General features: G+C 27.8%; 1 long non-coding RNA gene across 1 annotated transcript in view; it reads left to right on the top strand.

The window, feature by feature from the left end:
- Window positions 1-768: 768 nt before the first annotated feature.
- The window catches only part of LOC115034094, a 67,951-nt gene continuing 44,936 nt past the window's right edge, over window positions 769-23,783 (top strand). The window contains exon 1 of the long non-coding RNA XR_003839488.1: window positions 769-1,479. This is a non-coding gene — a long non-coding RNA (uncharacterized LOC115034094). The remainder of the gene's footprint in view (window positions 1,480-23,783) is intronic.

Genomic DNA, 23,783 nt, shown 5'->3' with positions numbered 1-23,783 from the left:
TTTGTGAAAAATACAATACGTTTGGGAAATTTAACATTATGCGTTTGATGGAATTATATTAAAATAAATAGTTATGTGTTTGGGTCACCGCTTTAATATGCTTTAATGCGTTTGGAGAATATTTTATCAATGCATTTTTCCTTTCATGTTAACAGAATTGGTAGTCCATTAATGAATTCCACGAGTTTGATAAAAAACGTATTTATTTCACATTTGAATTAATATTAAAATGTACGATCCCAGTTTGATCATAAAACAAAAATTAGTAAAATTATTATAACAATTTATTATTACATATTAACTCATCGTTTTGTTTTTTTTTATTATTAAACATCACGTATTAGAGTATCAGTAATTTTTTTTTAAATTATATTACTTTTGAAAAAGTACTCCTACACACTAAATATTTTAGAAGTACAACATTTCACCAGATAGATACTTGTCTGGTGTCCCGAGTTGTTTGTAAATAATCTTGCTTATTTAATAAAACTTTTCGATGAATATTGAAGATCCTTTTATTTATAGTACTTACTGTACATTGTATATAATATGTTACTTTATATTCGAATTTGTTATAAATAATTGTTCTGCCAATTGCTGTTGGTAGAATTAACTGAAACACTTGCAGTATAGGTACATGTTTTCTTAGTTGTTCACTGAGAACGAGTACATCTACCAATTTTTAAAACAGTCCAGTTCACTAGGTATGAAATTATTGTTTAATCGAAAATCAAAATACGTATTATTTATTTATTTCTATCAATTTTAAAATCCATATTTACACAATATCTTCGTTAAACGTGTAATATAATATTTATTAAACCTCTAATTAGTAATTTCCATGTTTGCAATAGTCGATCACAAGTCACAACTGATATATTATTTACTTTACTCACCGATAAATCATACAAAAATAACATTTAATACCTTTTAAAATAAGCCAATATTTCCAGTCACGAATTCAAATGTCTTCTCACCATTAAACGTTGCATTATATTATTATACTCACTATAAGTATCCTACAAAGCCGAATTCTCCCAGATACCCATTATGATAGACATGCCGTGGGAATAGTGAGATTCGTCAGATCGTCGATACGTCGCGATGTGGCTCAAGTAGCTTGCCTAGGAGGTGAAATTTTTGGCACGAGTCAAAGGTACCGCCTGAGGCATCGCCACTTTGCTCGTCACAAGCATTCCCACGGTTTGGTAAGCGTGAAAATTATTTAGGAGCGTTTTTGTTTGAACAACATCATAATTTATTCATAAAGGGGCGATCGTAGCCGGAAAATTGTCAAAACCTACGTGATGGTGGGAACGTATAAATTACTCGGTTCGTCTAAATGCCTCTGTTCAGTGCCGAGCCCTGCGCCACGAGAAGACGTTCTACCGACAGAAATATCCAGCGAAACCATTTAAATGGCAGCCAGTCAAACTTTGTAAACACATTACACTGCAGATAAGAGCGAAAAGGACGACGGTATGTATATACTACATGTAAGTGCACGAGGTATACATATATATATATAGTTTTATATTATAGTGTATACCCGGTATCTGTGGGGAAAACTTATATACATAATAATAATAATAATAATAATATGGACCGAACAGAGATAGCCGGATATAACTTTCACGGGCAGTTTAACATTTTGTTCTCGGGTCGAAACGCCGAGTTAATGGACGATCCGCGGGATAAGTGATTTATAATGATAATAATAATAGTAATAATAATGTTATTGCGATTCACTGAGATATTGTTATATTGACAAACGGTATATGCCAATTGCTCTGCTCCAGTGTCGGTTGGGCGCTGCCACTGATACAACTAATAATATAATATATAATGATATATTCGACATAATGTTTAGTCAATATCGTCTGATGTTAATAAACTTAGTTACTGCGGTAACTGTGAACGTAATAGCGTCCAATACTAAAATGTTATCGTCCACGATCGTGCGATTAGAGGTCGAGTTATATTGCGTAATGGTTATTTAAATAGTGAGTTCAGCTTGATTCGACCAAATCGGTTTGGATTTTCTCTTTTAATAATTCCGACAAAAAGTGTAATCCGCATAAGCCAGTGATCGCATGACATTAATAATAAGCGATTTTCACCGAATAGTAACGTTATATTATTATGATAAATCTTCGCGTAATGTATAGTAATATTATAATGGCCGTTTATTATTATAGTATTGTACACGTGTGGTGATTGTTTTTGTAACGTTGGCACCCACTTGACATGTGTGCACATTGTATCATCAGTGGGTTGACATATACAAACATAATACACATATTATACGAGTATGTTGTGACAATGAATAATCATTTTTTTAGAAGACACGTGCCGTTATTACCCATTAAACATGGTGTTTTTCGTGTTATATTTATTATATTATGGTCTCGGGAAAACTTCGGCAATAAAGGCACGTTGTCGAGTAGAACTTAATACGTATTTTTTTAGCGTTTCTCCGCCTCTGATATGTCTCCTGCCCTACTATTTAAATTTACCATAACAATATCGTGTCACGCGATGTTTACGATTTTGTGTTTTTTTAGTCATATTCAAATTGGCACGGCGCATAAAACGTGGTAATTCAAAATTCTCAGATCGACAAAACGTATAAAATTATAATAATACTATCAGTGTTTGGAACATTTACTAAAAAGTGAACGCTTTCACTAAAAAATTGACGCGTTCATGTTCGTTGTAAAAATTGTTTTTCCATGAGTCTTTTATCAAGCGTTTATCATTTATCAAATAGCATTTGAGATGCCCCAATATCTGTCATTTTGTAACTTGGCTAAGTAAACTAGCTTTCATTAAAATATCGAATGTAAAAAATACATTTCTCGATAGAACAAATATTTTATTTTAAAGTGATGCTAGGGCATCAATGAATTGTGAAATCGCAACAGGTACATTATTTTCAGGTACATACTATGAATTATTGACAATATTATTATTATTTTCGTATTTGTATTATCACATTAACGTTAAATGAATGAAACAAAATCCTTCATGTTCGAACGTGTTCGTATAATAAATGAAAGCGATCTTTCCAAACACTGAATACGCGATGTCTCGTGTTGAAATCCGTTTTTTACGAAATTCCCAACCCAGCGAATGATGACACTGGTTGTAGAAGAACCTTAAATAAACATATTTTTATGAATGATTACTTTTTCGAGTTTTGTGCAAAAAAACTATGAAAAACCGTAAATAATTAACGAATGCGTACCACAAGCTCCAAAGTTACTCATCCTAATAACTTATCAATTGTAAATACTTTCATCCTTTTAGCTACCAAAAATGGTATCTCATAATTGATAGAAGCGCATTTTTAGTTCTTTGTGGCAGAATTTTGCTTATTTTGACATTATTTTTATAAATATTTTGGACTTTCACGTAATAATATTACGATTAAATAGATAGGTGCATTATATGTATAATTTGGAATTGCGTGCTACCAATATTATACTTTGGTTATTTTTCACCATATCAAAAAATTATATTAATATGTAATTTACTTTAATTTTAAAATACGATTGCATGGCCATAACCGTCCTGATGTCAAAAATAGGATAGTCATGGGCACAAATATGAGTGGTGGTGTGATATGTACCGAATCTAACCGAACCCACGATGTACGTATTTGTCTAAAACTAGCTGGCAATATCGTAGCCCTAAACCGAGCAACCTAATCAGACATGCGTCTTGATAAAAACGATAGCACATAATATTACCATTGTTTATGTCACGAATAAAAGAACTTATGAGATAATTCCTCCTCTCAAAAAAAAAATAACATTATTCTGCTCAGATCAGATATTTAAATTTATCGATATAATCCATACTGAAAAATAAATTTAATAAATTTTCTAAGGTTTGAATCCACTTATCTCTAATCTTGTTTCCGAAACTATCATCGAAAAGTTATTTTTGAATTATGTATGTGCAACCATACATATTATATCGGTTATAAACAGTATTACTCCCCATCTATAATACTACTATACTCGTTATATGTATATTATGGTAACCACTTGTCGATTTTATTATTTATTCTTCAATCCATAACCATAAAATAATATTATACAGAGTGATTCTTTCAAAGATAAACGCACATTTTCTCGGAAAGTTTTAACGTTTTTGAAAGTATTATTTTCAAAAAAATTGTTTTTTAATGACTTCAAATCATTTAAAAAGACATTCTGATATTTACATTATACATATGCTGTGTAAATAGCGCGATAGTATAAACTGCGATAAAACCTAGCTGTCAACCAAGAGGGAGGTAGGTATCTATAACATAATATTATTTTACTGGTACATTTTCCACGAAATCTTTCATATTATTATCCATCACTGCTCCAATTATTTTGCGAATTTAACTTTTTAAATTAATCCAAACGAATTAAAACAAAATCCACATAATACGTTTGCGAAAACAATATTGAAAATTTCAAGTTGATTTTAATCAAACTTCGTACAGCTGGGGAAATTCAACTGTATTTTAATTAGTTGTTGTTGTATACAAATAGTGATAATGTATATTGATAATAATTATGTGATAACAAATATTGTATTATAACAATCGTTGTAATAATGTGACCGCTGCGCACGAATGTGTATCGTTAGTGATCAATATTTCCAAAATATACATAATTATTTTAATAAAGTAACAAATATCTAGAAATTTCTTAATTATTTATAAAATTAAACTACATTCATGAGTAAAAAAAAAAAAAAAATACTAGATGAATTACATTATAACCACTTAGGGATAGTGAAAATGAAATCAATTGCTAGGGGATATGTATGGTGGCCAGGTATAGACAAGGACATAGAAAATATAGCAAAAAACTGTGAGCGTTGTAGTGAGGTTAGACCAATGCCGACTAAAACTGTATTACATACATGGGAATGGCCACATGGCCCATGTCAAAGGCTTCACGCAGACTACTTAGGACCATTTAAAGGGCATCAATTATTAATAATAGAGGATGCATATTCAAAGTGGTTGGAAGTATTTAAAGTTAATGCAACAGGAGCTCAAGTGGCTATAAATATATTTAGAAATCTATTTGCAAGATTTGGGTTACCTGAATACTTGGTAACAGATAATGGCCCCCCCTTCACATCTTTGCAGTTTCAACAATATTTAGAAGAAAACGGAATAGGCCATAGAACATCATCGCCTTACTACCCTCAAAGCAATGGTCAAGCAGAGAGTGGTGTTAAGATAATTAAAAGCTTTTTAAAAAAAATAAATATGGCTGATATTAATAAACGCATAGATCAGTTCTTATTTGATTATAGAGTGGCCACACATACAACAACTAAGGAAAGCCCAGCTAAATTATTATTATTAGGTAGGGACCTTCGCACTAGGTTTGACTTACTGAAACCAAACATTAGAACAAATGTCCATAAAAATCAGGAAAAACAAATCAATAGCAGAAGTAATAGTAAAGAATTTGAAATAGATGAAATTGTATTAGTAAGATAATATGTAACAAATAAATGGATTAAGGGGAAAATTAAACAAAGATTAGGAAATGTAATGTATGTGATTGAATTAGAAAGTGGGATAGTTTGTAAAAGGCACACAGATCATTAGATCAACTATTAAAACTAAACATTGAGAAAAGTGAAGAAGTAGATATAGATATTATAGTGGATGAGACTAAATTAACAGAGACATCGGAAGTAACAGACCAGGTAAAAGTAAGGAATTCGAAAAGAGTAAAAAAACCAACTGTTAAATTAAATTTGTAATAAAAAAAAATATGTACATTAAATAAAATAATTATACTATTGTACATATTTCATTTAATTTCAACACTTATGTTAATTAATATGATGTATTATGTTATGGCTATTGTATTATATTATTTATTGTTTATGTAAGAATTAATTACCATTTTATTATATTGAGTCTAAATTTTAAGAAGGAAGTGTTGTATACAAATAGTGATAATGTATATTGATAATAATTATGTGATAACAAATATTGTATTATAACAATCGTTGTAATAATGTGACCGCTGCGCACGAATGTGTATCGTTAGTGATCAATAAAGTGAAATTAATAATAAAGTAAAGTAATAGTTAAACATGTGTTTTACTTCCATAGTCAAGTCCTCTATGTAAATACAGAACAGTTGTCGTGAAGTAAATAAATGCGATAATATACTTAAGCAATCTGATCATTTAATCACTGCTACGTATAAACGCTATTTATCTTATATATTATTATATTTAAATCAAAATCAAAAAGTCAATTTTAAGTAGGCAAAAATTAAAATTGAAATACTATCGTAGAATTAATAAATAAAAATAAACTCTTGATGTGTTTACGAATATGTCCGTAATTCGGTTAGATGTTGTTTAAACACAAAAAAAAGGACATACGTATACAATAATATCAATGAACTCTTTATAATATTAAATTTTTGTTGTGTGATTCTTTCGACACATATGTATAGGTAGGCATATTTCATATGAACAAATAATTGCTCTTATTATTATTACTACCGAACACACTTGTTGAATAAATATTGTAAAATAATTTAATTGTTCATAATAGAATGTATCAAACGTATTATTATACGCTAAAATATCTGTCAATATTATAACTGTTTACAGTAAACTGTTGCAGTGTAAACAGATAACTTAAAAAAAAATTCTTAATGCCTGTAGGTTAATAAAAATATCAAATAAAACTTAACGACGTGACATCGCGTAGTGTACACTTTACAGATATAGCTGCGTATACCATGGCAGGTGTCATGCTCGTCGTATATTACAAAACATATTTTGAATGATTTCTGTCTAGAATTGCTTTTGAGCTATAACGTTTTTATAGGATTTGGTTTCGGTTTTGTCCGCAATAATAAAGTAAATGCTTATCATGGTTGAATTCAGATTTTTTTTTTTATTCAAAACTGTTCATACTTTATTTTGGTGATAAAAAAAAAATGTATTTTTAATATTTTCAATTTCTACTTATCGATTATTTTCTCGCAGTTACTAGCTATTAAATAATGTAAAATAAACAAAAGAAAAACCTAATACAACTCTAACCTATAATATTTGTTTTGATTTCTGTTTTCGTATTTAATACAATTAAATAATGATTATAGTGGTTTCTGGTTATGTATTAGTCATAGGCGCAATTTCAACTTTTGACTTGGGGGGCTGAATATATTAAAGCCAAACAGACCATTGCAATATAGCATATTAAAATTGTACGTACTAGGTTTTTTTTTTTGGGAGGGGAGCTACGGCTAAGTTTGGCCCCAAAGCACCCCCAAGCCCCCGCTCACCAAAATTTGCGCCTATGGTATTAGTTCTGCCGTTCTCAAAACAATTCTGATTGAAATGTGAAATACTAATATACTAGTTCGGCCCCGAGATTGATATTGTTTCTAAACGCAAAATTCCTTACGACGGGCGACCGATCTATCAATTGCATGGCCCACATAATATAAAATAAATTATTATAACATTATGACGACAACGGCGTGCTGTGATGGTGAATATGATAATTATAAATTATAATTGTTATGGTAGACATGAGGAAACTATCGATGCACAGAAGTAAAACATTATATATATATCATATGTTGAAGGTTCCTAAGTTAGATGCAACCTGAAGCCAATTGTTGTGGTCCTTATAATAGTGCTCTGCTCGGTTCAAGGGGGTTGTCGTCACAAAATTAATTTTAGACATAGATAATGCGTTTAAATCAGATGATGGAATGCATTCGGTATACATAAGCCTAAAGACCACGTTCGCATCGTTACGACTACGTGAATCACGCAAGCAGAAATAGATCACTAAATAAATTTATAAAGTTACGCCCAACATAATATATATCTTCGTAGTATTATTGTGATCTGCAGGTCGGAAATTTGGCGCACATATTATTTTGTCATTCACGTGTCTCAGACTCATTTGTAAATCAAATGGTCTCGATTCACCAAAATGTATACGGTTTTTAGAAAATTATTTTGATTTATATTTTGGTGTCGATAATCTTATCATCGAATCATATCGATTATGTTAGACCAACGATCGTTCCATTTCTGATATTCTCAGATATATCAAGCGGTACAGTTACTATGATTATGTGTGTGCATATCTTATATGCTATATTTTTTGTCCCCACTTTGTTTGGCAAACACTGAGCCAAACATTTGGTTTTTTTAGATCAACTATAGTGTTGTGTGTTGTAAATTATAACAATAAAGTAGTGTTTTCATATTATTGAGCTAAAATGAGTAAGGTTAAACCATCCGTAGCTCCTGTATCATATTAACTGCAAAGTATACGTTGTTACCTATGTTTATATCTTTAATAATAAATCCAAATGTCATGTTATCGTTATAATATAATGCATTATGTTGAATTTAGTTATGACGCAGTTCTTATGATTATTAATACATTTTGAAATTGTCAATAAGCAGCCATGATAAAGATTGTCAAATTCTATATGACACAAAAACGTGCCCCAATATGTTTTATACATTAATTTTATCTTTAAAATACCAAACACAATATTTATTTTATATTCTATACACTTTGAGTGAAATATGCTTTTTCTGGAAATGTTGGTATTCAAATAATATAAATTATTACTTCGTTACTAGCTTATTATTTATTTACGTCTAAAGTTTAAAACCCAGGAGAAAAAGAGAGTTGATGTAGTTCAATAGTAATATTTTTCGTATAAGTCGGTACTTGAATGTCGGTAAAAATATTTTATTTCCTAACTAATGACTAACATTAAAATATGCTTAGGAATCGACCTGCCTAATTCAAAGTATAATAATGGAAAATATTTTTAACAAAAAAAAAATATAATTATTATACAGGGTACTAGTTATATGAGAAAACAGGGTGTCATAAAATTATGTATAAATATAAAAAAATAACCCTTATAGTTATATGGATACAATATTAAATATTATAATTTTATTCCAAACATAAATAAAAGAAAATATAGTGATTCATGCTGGACAGTGTATTATATTAAAATAATTAATGATCATTATTATATAAGCATATGCTGACTACATAAATCTTTGGAATGAAAATTAAACAGTGTGCTTTCTGAGTGGGAGAAATCCTGGTTTTATAGACGGGAATGAGAGTAACATATTATTATGATAGCATAACATGCAACGATTAAATAATTATTTTACTTAATGCACGCTTTTAAGTGTAATTAGCTGTTGTTATGTGTATATGCTGTGTGTTATCATATTTGATCCCCTGAACAAATTTAGGGTTTCTAAACTTTCTAGACACATTATTGTACGTTTATGTATAGCGTGTGAAGATAAGATTACTTATGCTCACCATAATATCTTCACTTCTAACTCAACGTTTATATTCAGTTGGATACTGTAAGAAAAATAGATAATAATGTATACAACTTAAGGACAATTATTTTAAAGTTTTTAATTCAAAAATTTTAAAAATGTTGATAAATAAATACATAAATATTTAGTAGGGACAGGAAATAATGTCTTAGTTTAAAGATAAAGTAACCGTTGGATGTAAAAATGTCACGTCCAAATGCCATGTTTCATTAGATTTTTATTCATTCCTGCAATGATTCTATTTAGCATGAGAGTTTCATACAATTTGAAAGTATGGCACAGGTGTTTTTGTGCAGGTAGTTTTACAGGTATAAAGATAGTGACTGTGCATGACATAATTCATATCTTTGTTATTTGCAATTAATTCATTGTTGAACTATAAGACCCATTTATGGAGTGAAAATCCATGGTATTCAACTGCTATGTGCATTGTACACATAACTTCAAGTCCTGCTGCATCACTGATTTCATTTTTTTTTTTCAATTTTAATAATTTATTGTAAAAGGAATAAAGGATCCTTGACATTGTTCTTTTCAAATGTCTATATTATTATTAAAAGTTTTTTTCTTCTCTTCCTGTATTTTTTTGTCAGTACAGGATCAGAAGGTTCTTGATTTGTAATAGTTTGAATGTTTTCAATTTTAGAAAAACAATTTAGACAAAACATTTGGTGTTGTTTTTTCTCATTTTTCCTACCACTTTACGAACAAGTATATTGTGGACATAGGAGAATACAATTAAAATGTTATTCATTATTTAAAATTTATAAAATTTCTTTGCTGTCCGAGTAGGATTTCATAGCAAATAAAGGATCATTTAACGATTCAGGAAAATATGTTTCACCATCATCGGTACCGTACATTGATGACAAACTTTCGTCAACTGACGGTAAATAATAAATATACAAATAACATTTAATTTAAATCAATGTCGGTATCAAAATGATGATAAAAAACAAAATAAAATGTTACGTTTCGAAGAATATTAGTTAGTAAAAAACACCGGGAGGTATTCATACTGTGACTCCCACTCGTAATCGGCATTACTACGAAAATAAGCGTATTTTACTACTTACGTTATTGCACAGAGAGACATAAAATATATATTGTGTATGTTATGCTCACTTATACACAGATATTAAGTGTTATACTAATAATGACTTTAACAATTAATACAAAACTAAAACCTACAATAAACTGTGATATGAGAGGATTGTTGGGTTTGGAAGTTTGATTGGAGGTGCTCATTATTTTGAGGTAAATATTGATGGTTCGATTACGAACATAATAATATTATGTTATATTATAACGAATATTAATTATTGTTCAGAAGGATAGGGACTGAAAAGACAGTATAGTTTCATCTGAATAATACAAACGTTTATTTTATAGGAAGTCTACTATTTGTTTCGCCGTGTCGGACAAGTAATTTTTGTTTGGTAAAAATTAGTACGAATACATAATAATATTATATCCTTTTGAAATATAGGCTAGCAGGCAGTCTCCTTTAGAAGTATCAACGCAATGATTTATCATTAGATTGAAATCTAACTCATCCATATAACATTGACTAACTCAATTACGATGTACACTGACATATAAAATACAGCAAAGTTACATCCCTGTTTTTTTTTAAAAACTTGATTCTACTGGTTTATACACTTTCTGTCAAATTTATATTTTCGAGACTTTGATATTAAATCTTGGAGATTGTTTCTAATTTAATTTTTTATTGCTGTACACAATGTGAAATATTTACAAGTTGCCGGATTGAATACTTAAATGCAATTTATAATTTTAAATTTATATTTAAAAGACATTTTTTCCAAATTTAATTTGATGTCAAAACAAATGTTAATAGGTCTGTTAATGTCTATATTGCACTGTGTTTCAAATTAACTGTTTTAACAGAAGTGCATAACATGATTTGAAAAACATTATCAATGTACATACGTCACATATATTGCGTATAAAAAAAACGAACAAAATATTAAACGAAATTACAAAAAAAAAATAGGTTTCTAAATAGTGTAATGCTGAATTCGTGCTTTGTTTCACAAAGGTTTTTTCGTTTAGCAATCAGATATAAAAGCACGTATTTTCTCCCATCTGATTTAAATTTATATATGTAAATATAATTTATAATTACAGTTTTGAATTCAGTTTGCATATTGAGAAATTTTGACTTTTTAATTTTTGAGAAAAGTAAAATTAACTAACAATTATATTATTTTTGGTACGATTCTACTGTTAAATATTACGTACCTGCTTGCATTTTGTTTCAAATGTGTTTAGTGTATATATTTTCATATTGCCGAGTTTTTATTATTGTTCTGAATTTATTTTAATTAAGGGTGAACACAAGAGTATGCATACATATTATATCAATAACGCATATAATTATCATATTTTCAGTTTAGTATAATATTGTGGTAAATTATTAGAATAGTTTTATAAGAACTGTAGTATGATGAAAAATATTTAAAATTGTTTTAACATAAATATGTTTTTGGGTTGGGTACAAATATTTTTATTATTTAACCAATTTTGCGCAATGCTTTGTATATCATCGTAGAAACCATTAAAATGTAAAAATTACCTTATTTCCCCTACAATATACAATTAATGATTACTTATTAATACATATTTATGGTTCATACATTTTTTTTTAAGTGAAAAATATTGAGAGCGTATTGTATTTTATTAGTATTTAGTGTGTATCAAATTTAAAGTATTTTAAAAGTTTTATTTAAACATTTTAAGTTGACTATTGAAATAATATATATATAAAAACAGGTTTTGAGTGGCTACCACGCCCCATAAAAAAAGTTTTCTATTTATGCACCTACTACACAATACGGTTTCACCACAGTGAGATAATAATAATCGATTTTGAAAAAGTTATTTTTTAAACGTTCCAATTTTAACTATTTGGTTTAATGGACACTATAAAAAATAATTGTTTTTCCGAGAAAAAAAAATCAATAATATAACATAAAATTGTAATAGTTTTACGTACATTATTTTATACAATTATGTAATTTATAATTCAATATATTTTCCCACCTGAATGTAAATTAATTATCATGTATGACATTTAATGTGGGGTTTCTGGCTATTTTCCACGATTCATAGTTTTATTATCACTATAATCCCACCGACTAACGCGTTTTGGCTACCCAGAGCTATTATATAGATTATGACAAAATCTCGCAATAAATAGCTATTTATGAACGATTATATTATTAAAGTTTTCATCACTATTTCGGATAGACTTGCTTTCTATGTAGCGCATCGACTATCGAGTATAATATGTAATTTTGTTATACGATATATTTTTTTTTGTTATTATTCACTTTATTTTTTTCAGTAATTATTATTTAATTAATAAATGTATTCAAACTTTGGGCATTAAAAAAAAAAAAAAAAAATGATGTTTTTATAAACCTTTAATAGTTGGAAGCGTTTTAAATATTAAATAAATTGTATTTTCTAAGTATTCTAAGACTAAAATATATACGAGTTAATGTGAGTGAATTTCAACATTTCAAATTTACTACGCAAGTAAGTATATTATACTATTATGTATGCCATAATTAAATTGAATTAGGTATTATATGTCTAAGTAAAATATTGAGTCAACATACATTATCTCGTTAATGTTTGTGTTTTAACATAGTTTGAAGTGTCTAGAAACTTTTAGCTACCTAATAACTATAACTTACTTATTAGATTTTAGATTCTGAGTGGAACGAGAATGTATTGATTTTACAATGATTTTTTTTATTTTTTTTTTGTGTCTGCCATCACCTTTTAGGACAGTAAAAGCGCTTGGATTTTCTTCAACAGTACCTTCTCTGATAGGAAAGTGAATCTAGTTTGTACTTTGGGGGGTCAAAAGTAAAATTTTTCCAATAGTTTTCAAAAGCGCCTTGAAAAACAAAAGAAAAATTAAGGAAAAACGGGAATTTTTACGCAAAATCTGTTTTCGAGAAAATTGATTTTGGTTTTTGGTGTAACTTTAAGACAAATGACTGTAGATACATGAAATTTGCACTGTTTGTTTATATTTCCATTTTCTATACATGATAAAAATTTTCAAAATATTTTGATTTGTTTTGAGCTGTTTACGGACAATTTCAGTTTCCAATTTATATAGTTTTTTTTTTCTATGAATGTCAATAAAACTTTATTTGTTGAGTAAAAATACTTGAAAATGTAATACAAGGCTCCTACTATATTGTTACAATGACATTTGAAAAATTTTAAAAATCCTTAGTCACAGTTTTTTTTTTATTAGCATTTAAAGTTCAAAAATTGACAAAATATGTAAAAATCACGAAAATTTGCAAATTATTTTGAGTTAATAATTCGTAAAAATTTTTCTTTTTAGAACTAAGATTTTAAAATGTAAATACAATATTCCTTATAGGTTATTCTTCCTTTATCAAAAAAAAAAATGTCTATATGAAACTCAAATTAAATTTTTACGAGCATTTGAAATTCATATTTTTACGACATTTGATATTCACTCGATTTCTTACGTAACAATTTTCTTATTTTATTGTAATTAAAAAACGAATGACTGTAGATACTTGAAAATTTCACTGAATGTTTATATTAGAATTTTCTATACACGATAACAATTTGAAAATAATTTGACTCTTTTTGAGCTGTTTACGGACATTGTCATTTTTCAATTTTTTTAATTTTTTTTTTTCTATAAATATCAATAAAATTTTATTTGTTTGGTAAAAATGCGTGAAAATTTAATGCAAGGCTCCTGAGTCCTGATACATTGTTACAATAGCAGTTGAAAAATATTAAAAATACATAGGCACAATTATTTTTTATAAGCATTTGAAGTTGAAATTTTGACAAAATTTATCAAATTTAAAATTGAATAATTATTTTGTAGTTAAAAATTTATAAAATGTTCAACTTTTATATCTAAGGATTGAAAATTTAAAACAAGATTCCACGTAAATATTTGATTCTGTTACCAAAAATTCTAAGAAACACATAAGCACAGTTTATTTTTATAGTCATCTTAAGTACGAATTTGGACGAAATTACATATTAAAAAACCTGGAATAACCATTTTAGTTATTTTGTTTTGATTGTATAATATTACTTGTGGGTACTTGAAACTTTAAAGTATACTATTATATATCTATGATAGTACCACGGTTTGTTGTTGATGTATAACGCATTACCTAATGGATATTGTGATATGATTAATTTGGAATTTATTATTGATACTTATTATATTTTTTTTAATACTATAGATAAGTATACCTATAATAGGTATGTCTAATACCTAGACTGACAAACCGTCTCCGCTCAGAATCGTTTTTCTTATACAGTGATATTATATCACTGAATTCAAATTTAATACTATCCATTATACAGTTATCCACTTGTAACCTACTGTACAGCAGAGCGACATCCACTTACCCACCTTTTTTACATTAAAAATCAATTTTTCTATGATATCATTTTTTTAATTTTTAATGACAAATAATCCTCTGTTTGTTTTAATTTGGTTTTTAAGTCCGAACACTTTTAAAGTTTAAATGCACAGAAATATCGATTGTTGAATGTTTTTTTTTTTAGATGAATATACATTTTACGTTCAAACTAGATCTGGAAAAAATGTTGTTGCACCAACGAATAAAAAACATAATATTATAAATGTAATAAATTAATCAATACGTTCGGAACTCAAAATATCACGTCTTCGGACACCTCTGCCTGCGCAAACTACCCGCGTCCCTGTGTGAAACCTATTTTTACTTCGGCACCACTAATAATGATTAAATTAAAATGTAATATTATGTTTCAAGCTGATATGTGCAAAAAACGACCGTCGTCCAGCGTGCACGATAATACTGAAGCGATTGTTATAAATTGCTAGTTGGTAACAATACCTAATGGATTGTAATCATTTTTGATTTTTGTTGGTTTCCCGCAGTGACATTTTTCAGCGTCAAATCCGGGTACCAGGTAGATTGTAAAGGTTAAGTTTACGGGGGTCCTTATTATTATTGTTGTTGTTATCCATATTGTTTTTTTTTCATACAGAGTTTTACGCAAAAATTAACGCACCCTCACGATTTTAAACAATAGCCGTTATTAAAAGTTGAAATTTCGACGGAGAAGTGGAATTTATTTTCATATTTAATATGCGTAATGATCATGTTTCATATGAAAAAAAAAAACACTCAGTTTGCGTTAACTGCGTATACGCAATATACAAAATATTATGATATGGTATTTAGTTTTTTAAATAATATCAATACTGGAAGTGTTATTACCTATTAGGTATACTTACCGGTATATAAATTGTTCTTTTATTTGGCGTTTTTCTTAAAAGTTGTCATTTTAACTCGTCGAAACCAAATTCAAAATGGTAGAATACCTTGCCCCCGTAGAATACAAATATACGGTGAATATTATTTCATTAAAAACTCATTTTTTTGTATAATGTGATGATGAATATTCATATTATATTATGCTACGCAAAGAGGTCTCTCTTGGCCGCATTATCGCGGGGACTGTAAAATTGCATACCTTTCACACGAGTTATTTAGAGAGTGAACGAGGTCGGTGTATAATATTATATTATATTAATCACACCAGGCGACAAGCACGATTATATTTTATAATATACGTATAGTGCGTAAATATTATGTATACATATTATACCTAATACACCGTAGGTAAGTTTGTAGGAAATGTTTGAAACTGGTGTTGTGCCTGTGTTATATGTACATACATTTTAAACGAAACGACATTATTTTGTATTATTAATCACATTTTATACCATCGGTGAGACAACGTTGTAAATATCGACATTAATTTGTAGGGCGTTAATTTTTAATGTATTTAGCCATTAACCACTTAATTTTTGGCACTGATAGCATAACATTAGAAAGTATTTTATTATTTGCAAAATATGTGAAACAACGTTTTTTGTTTTCTTAAGTGTAATAAGGGATATTGAAGACGCTTTTGTCAGAATATAGAGCTCCGCGAGAATAATAATTATAAAATATAGCGACCTGCAGACTTTAGGTATATTGCAGAGAAACTTACGCAGATAATTTGTTCGCATTGCCATTTATGTATATTCTAATGATAAATAATGATCGTAACATAAATGATAATAGTACTAAAAAGAAAAAATACACACTTTCGTGGTATCGTTAAGTTTATTCACTGTGTTTAATGTATACGGTAGGTATATACGGGAAGCACATTTTTAAAAGTTATGTTTAAAATTATCAAATTCAAATAATAATAATTTTGCGTTATATTTCCATATATACCTAACTTAATCGATAGAATGAAAAATATTATTAGTTCATACAATTTATGAAATGTACCATTATAATATCTAATATCTATATATATATCGTTATATTTCGATATACGACCTACCTAATTCATTAAGTAACACATTTTTGTAATTTTCACAATATTAATGACCATTAATGTATATTGAATTTTTATATTTATGTGATAACTAAATACTAATCTGCAATTAAGCAACTTAGACAATTTATATAGCACTTAAATAAAACTGCGTTAATAAAAACAATTACCGAATATATTTAGACAAATTATTTAGAAACTTTATAAATTATATTATTGTAATAGCTAATGGAGGGGGTAAATTGTAATTCCATTACTCAATTCTCTAATCCACAAAACTTATATTTTGAATTTAACATTTTTGCTCGATAAAGAACTTGGTTTTCATTTAAATTCACACTATTATACTAAAAAATATAATAAAGAGAATGGAAACGTACTGAGATTCGTAGTTCGTATGATTTGAGTCTATACCTGTTTAGAAAATAACATAATATTTTACTTGGACATCAATAACTGATCTTCCCACATTTTCTTATTTCAACAACTAAAATTAGGAATTAACTACGTATGGAAGTGTTTTGGAAGTGCACAAATCGTCAGACTTGAGATTCGGGTTACTTCAGCCAAACCAAAGCGTGACTGAAAAAATATCAAAACTTCGGGACGAAAAAAATTAAATATAATTAAATAAATATCGCAACACTAGATCGATATTATAGATAGATCGACTTTAAAAATGTATTACGAAATTGAAGTTCAGTAAATTATAATTTGTATAGAACTGAGCGCATTTACGACGGTCAGACGGACTCAGTTAATCGCTGCAACCGATCCGCTCAACAACCTGCGGCGTCATCAGTCAACACTATATTATACTATCTTACATTCTTACGATTTAATATTATAGACTAGTATAGACGATATACTGTCACTAGATATGGCTATATGCATTGCAGTGAGAACATGATAATATACAGAGACACAGAGTGAATATTTTAACATCGTATATACAAGAAATCCCGAAAAATGTTTAACCTTGATTTAGTATTATAATATATTACACATCCGTTTTAATGTATGGATTTTTTGTTCATACTTTATATACTGTTAAAACCAATATTCCTGCGAAATGTATGGTACACCGCTCAACTAATATCTAAACTGTTAATACTTACACGAACAAAATAATTTTTTTAATTTAATATACACCGTCACAAAATATATAAAAATAATATTCTGCTTAGTAAATTACAAATATAAACATGGCTATTAAAAAATCATGAGTTAATACGAAACACATAAGTACGTTTTTAAACTATTCCATATAATTATTATATGATACATTTCAAGTTAAAATTTTACAAAATTCAATATTTATATAAAAATTAACAATTTTAGTTATTTTGTTGTAATTAAATTAATATTTTTATATTATTATTAATATTTAATATTATTATTATTTAAAAACCGAAGAGATTTTGAAATTTTCACCAATACCTAAATAATTATTTAGTGTAAAGTTAGATACAATGACATTTTCAAAAAAATTAGATACATTTTTAACTTTCTGTTCAACGGTATATTTCGGTATTGACTTATAACTTATAAGTTAATAACATCTATGGTAATACAATATATTAATATAACAACAATATAATATATTCAATTTGTTTTTATCCAAAATTAGTTCAACCTACTGTATTACTAATATAAATATCAATACATAATAACACATATTATGCTTTGAAAAATAGTCTAACAGACTGTCTCCGCGAAGAGACGTTGTTTATGCATAATAATATGCAATGATTTATCATTCAATTGAAATTTAACTCATCCATTGTGAGCTCTTCAATTACAAGGCGACACCTATAACAATACAACAGTTAAAATGGTTCATTTTTTATACACTTTCTAATGAACTTAATTTTCTTGTGAGAATTGATAATGAATCTAAAAATTGTTTTTCATTTTATTTTCACGAAACTTTAATCGCTGTACATCATTTAAAAAACGAACATGACGTTTAAAACATTTAAAGGAAATTATAACTAAATTTTTTTTTATTTCAGATATGTGATGTATACATATCATAATAGTGCTCAATAAATTGTTCTGTGTTTAAAATGAAATGTTTTGAGAGGAACATATATTATTGGAAATGTTCAAATCAAAATATATTATCTCCGTACACACAGATGGCATATACAAAACATAGAAATAAGATATACATTAGTACACAGTGTACTAAAAACAAATAATGTCATTCGTATAATGTTTGAAAACTAAATTATTGTATAGATATTTATTAATTTTCACGTAGGTATGACATATAAAACAGTGCTCTGTTGAATTCGAGTTTTTTTTTTTACAGAGGTTTTTTCCTTCTATGAAAGCACGTATTTCCCCCTATCTCATTTGAATATACATATGTAAATATATTTTACAATTACAGATTGGGATTTTTTTTAGGATTCGATTTCCATGTTGGAAAATTTCAACTTTTACATTTCAAGAAACAATTTTGATATTTTTAGTAAAATTTGACTATTATCTTATTACACATTTTATGTATTTTATTTAATTATTGTATTTAGCTATCTGTTGAGAATGCCTGTTTTCATAATGGGACCGAGTTTTAGTTTCCGATCTGAAATCTTTTAAATTACAGGCAAGCGAATCGTGTGCCTAACCTGACCGCTAAGTATTATTATAGTTTATCATTTTATGATTTATGATTTAATTCAGATTTAATACGTCCTTAACAGTGATCTACTCAATGTCAAGGTAAATTTGACATTTACAATACAGCAGATTGACTTCTATGGTTTTTATATTGTCGTAATACAAAAGTTTATAAGACATAAATTACTATTATAGAGTTATAGACAATAAAGTTTGAGTATATTCACATAAGCATACACTATAATATTATATTTTTAATATTATTTTATATTGAACTATTACGATATCATACGTCTAAGTAGGTATTTTATTATTCTATAGTAATTTAAATGGTATAAACATTTTTATTTTTATATTTTTCGATAGAAGGCAGAAATAATTGGTTTTAATATAATTTGTGTTGACAGTGGATTTTTAATTGGAAAATCGACTTGCAGTCGGTCGTACAATTTGTACAAATATGGTTATAACTTATATGTTCAAAACTAAAAATACAAATATATTATATAATATTACATATAAATTGTAAAGTTTCGAATTTCGTATTCGGGCGTTCACGTCTACACGTTGATTATTTTATTTGAGAACCTATCAGAATACTAAACGGTTAATTTTCGTGTACCTCTGTTATAATCGTATGTTTTCATATTATTCTGATGAATGTTTCACGGGGATTAGGTGTAATAATATACATTCATATTGTGAGAACATTTTTTTTTTGTAATCGTCATTTTATATAGGTAATGTTGTATTGCTCGTTTCACGTTGTACTTTTGACGGTTAAATATTCATATATCAAGGTTATTGATATTGGCACAGAGTTAATTTTAATTTTAATTATTTTTGTTTTCATTTATACTAAATTAAATTTATGTAAACCAGGAAAGTAGCTCCGCTGCATTGTAGTTGTCTACTGTCCGTATATGCATAGTCAATTTATGTGTCACATATGACGTAGTTTAACACGTCTTATGTAACACATACATTTACTATGCATAAGGGCATAAGTATACCTATCGTATGGTCACCGTAATGTATTTTTAAAATTTGAATTCAACGTTAAATCATTACATGTGAAAACCCATACTGAAAGGAGATGGTTTATCAGTCTGCAACTCTGCATATGTCTTAGAATATTGTATTATATAGTTATGTTGCTTTGAGACTTTTATTAGTAGATACCTAATATTATGGTAGATCGTAGTCTTAAATTTAACTATTTTTTACATAAGACAAATCGCATATTATATTGTGGTTATTTATTATTTTAATATTATAATTATAAGTACCTAGTTACTAACAATTAACTTATGAGTCAATACCGACGTGCATTTGAACAGTGTGAATAGGTTCATAGTATAAATATTCCTTAAAACTACCTAATCTAAATATCTTAAAAATGCTATTGTTTATATAGCAACAAATAATTTGCATCGAAACGAAAAGCCACTCTAGTCAATCATACTAATAATATTTAACTAAAATCTATAATTTTCATTTAAAAATCCAATTTTCATCGATATTTAAAAAAAAAAATTGTGCATTTCGTATTTTTAAGATTTTTAAGTTTCTGTAAAATAAAATCTTGCATTCAAATATATTCCACCCTTGAATTTATAATATTTAAGTGTCAATTAACTGTGTGAAACACTACCTACTTCAAATATGCATCATAATGATGTTTTAAATGTATTGAATACAATATAAAAATATAAATATAAAAATGTACCTGAATTAGCTGTGCCTTGCGTTATTAATGATTACAATATTATTATAATACATTGAAACAAAGATTGTGATAAGACAAGTTACAATAATATAATAATTAATAATTCAATTATAATACCTAGATACCTATACTATACCCCTATAATATAGGCACATAATAAAAATCAGTATAGAATATCTCTGGTTACCATCAATGGTGCTATTGATTTCGTCTTTGAACACAATCAATAGACAATAGTTTGAAAAGATTGCCCAAAATGATTAAACAAGTACAGTTTTAATAGTCTTAAATAAATTAGTACATTTAATCGACATCGTAAAAATGGACCGTAAGTCGGATTATATAAGGCCGAATACAAAGGGGATATTCGACTAAATGTCCGGAATGGAGAAGGCACAACTCTCTTAAGTACCACGTAGATCGGAAAGCCAACATTTTCTTCAGCAGACGAGATATCTTTATCATCCTGTTGATTTAGTTTTCGGTCGATTGACGTTCCATGGCCGACGGTTTCGGATGCTGAATGGCCGATGGACGGTAATGGTTATTGAATGGCGACATAAACATAACGCATTATATTCAATTATACATTTTTACATGCACATACATTTTTTTCCGATTTTAATAACCTATACAATTCCATAATCACAAAAATATTACCTTTATAATTATTACAGTAGTTACCTATCTGTTGTCCTAAAGAAAAATATACATTGAAGCCGATATCCAACTAGGACGTAGCGCCATTCGTACACATCCTACCTTCAAAAATGCAGTATTGATAATCTAATAATCTAATATAATATTCTATTATATTACAGAGATAACTGTGAGATCTTATTGTTGATATGAAACACGATATTATGATATTTAGGTACTATGTATTACATTGTACTGTATTAGGTATAATATAATAATATTATCTAGTAAACATTATAGTAATTGATACACTTCTATTATATTGTGTCTTGTGGGTCTTAACTACTATATTCACGCGAACGGCATTAATATATTTTTAATTCTAAATTAATATTTTAAACTCTCATTGGGATTTTTATTTTTGTAAGTATAGTTTAAATTTGTTTTAATCTACTACACGTGTGTAACCACAAAATGGTTTTAACAACAAGATTTACCCGTCTCCTTTTGCTGCAGTTTACGCAAACTATTCTTGGGGTTAGTTTAAGTAGGTACGGAAGGTACCCAACTATATTGTATTAGACAACAGTTGTAACAATGGCATGAGTTATTAACTAACTTTGTTTTTTGAAGTGGCTAAGTGGCTTTATATTAAAAAAAAAATCACACACACACACACATACACACACACACACACACACACACAACTAATATATTATTGAACAAGATAAAACGATTATATTTCACTACACTGCACTATTATTTATTTATTGTAACACTAATTTGATTATTATACACACAGAGGGATAGATTCATTGTATTAATACACTAAACACAGTTGATATAATATATTATTTATAATTTCTGAAAACGTGAAAATTCTAATGTTAATTTATTTTCTTTCTATTGTTTTTATTTGTGTAATACAATATTGTTTAAAATGTTTGAGTTTAATAGAAAATACGATAGTGGTAAATTATGGTACCTAATTACATCATAGATATATAAATTACAACAATATATAATGTTAATAACATGTTGGAATTATAAATATTGTATTTATATTTATTCCGACATGAATGTAAATCAAGTAAAACTCGGCCGAGCTGCACAAAGACTGACTGTTGGGTTTTCTTGTGCCTTTAATTTACACTGCAGTGTTATATTATAACTGCACATGAAATATAGTTATTGATCCCATATCTTAAGAAAAGTTGTCTCGTGCACTTTACTTAATAATGAATAATTTACAAGTTAACTTATTAAAAATTACAAAACATTTTCTGGGTGAACGAATAAAGTTTCCTTGTTTTTCACTTTTGCAGTATAGCAACATTTGCCAACAATAATACGTTTGAAAAGATAAATTTGTTAAAATCGTAACATTAGAAATAAATTCAAAATTTATATTTAAAAAAAAAAATTAAATCACAATTATCTAAATCTTTGATCTTCACGGGAATCTGCAGGACAACCAATATTCATATAAGATAGACCAATAGCCCACCCCAACCTTCTTGACTCGCAGAAAAAGTAACGGATATTAAAATCTCGTTACCTAAACGTGGTAATATTAATTGTTTGGGCTTTTTAATGTTTAAAAATAAAACATGATTTACTGTATTTATAATTTATGCATATTGTACTAAATATGATAAAAATATACATACGTGAGAGGTACTGTGTAATTGTTTTTTTTTTTTTTTAAATTCTACAAGTTACCTAAATATTAATAACAACACGAGTTCTGCTCCAAATGTATTATTATTTTCAAACGTGATAATTCATCACTTTCGTATTTGAAAAGGGTATATTTTGCCCTTTAGCTCACCCGATTATCGTTGTCTCGCAGGGGAAAAAAACATTAAATTACTTATTCAACAACCTTAGTTCACCCGTATTATAATTTGCATTATTATCATTTTCACGTGATACATCGCTAAAATAGTAA

The sequence above is a fragment of the Acyrthosiphon pisum genome, chromosome A2 (genome assembly GCF_005508785.2).
Source record: "Acyrthosiphon pisum isolate AL4f chromosome A2, pea_aphid_22Mar2018_4r6ur, whole genome shotgun sequence".
Taxonomy (NCBI): Eukaryota; Metazoa; Arthropoda; class Insecta; order Hemiptera; family Aphididae; genus Acyrthosiphon; species Acyrthosiphon pisum.
The sequence above is the reverse complement of the archived record's forward strand: the minus strand, read 5'-3'. Positions and strand labels throughout refer to the sequence as shown.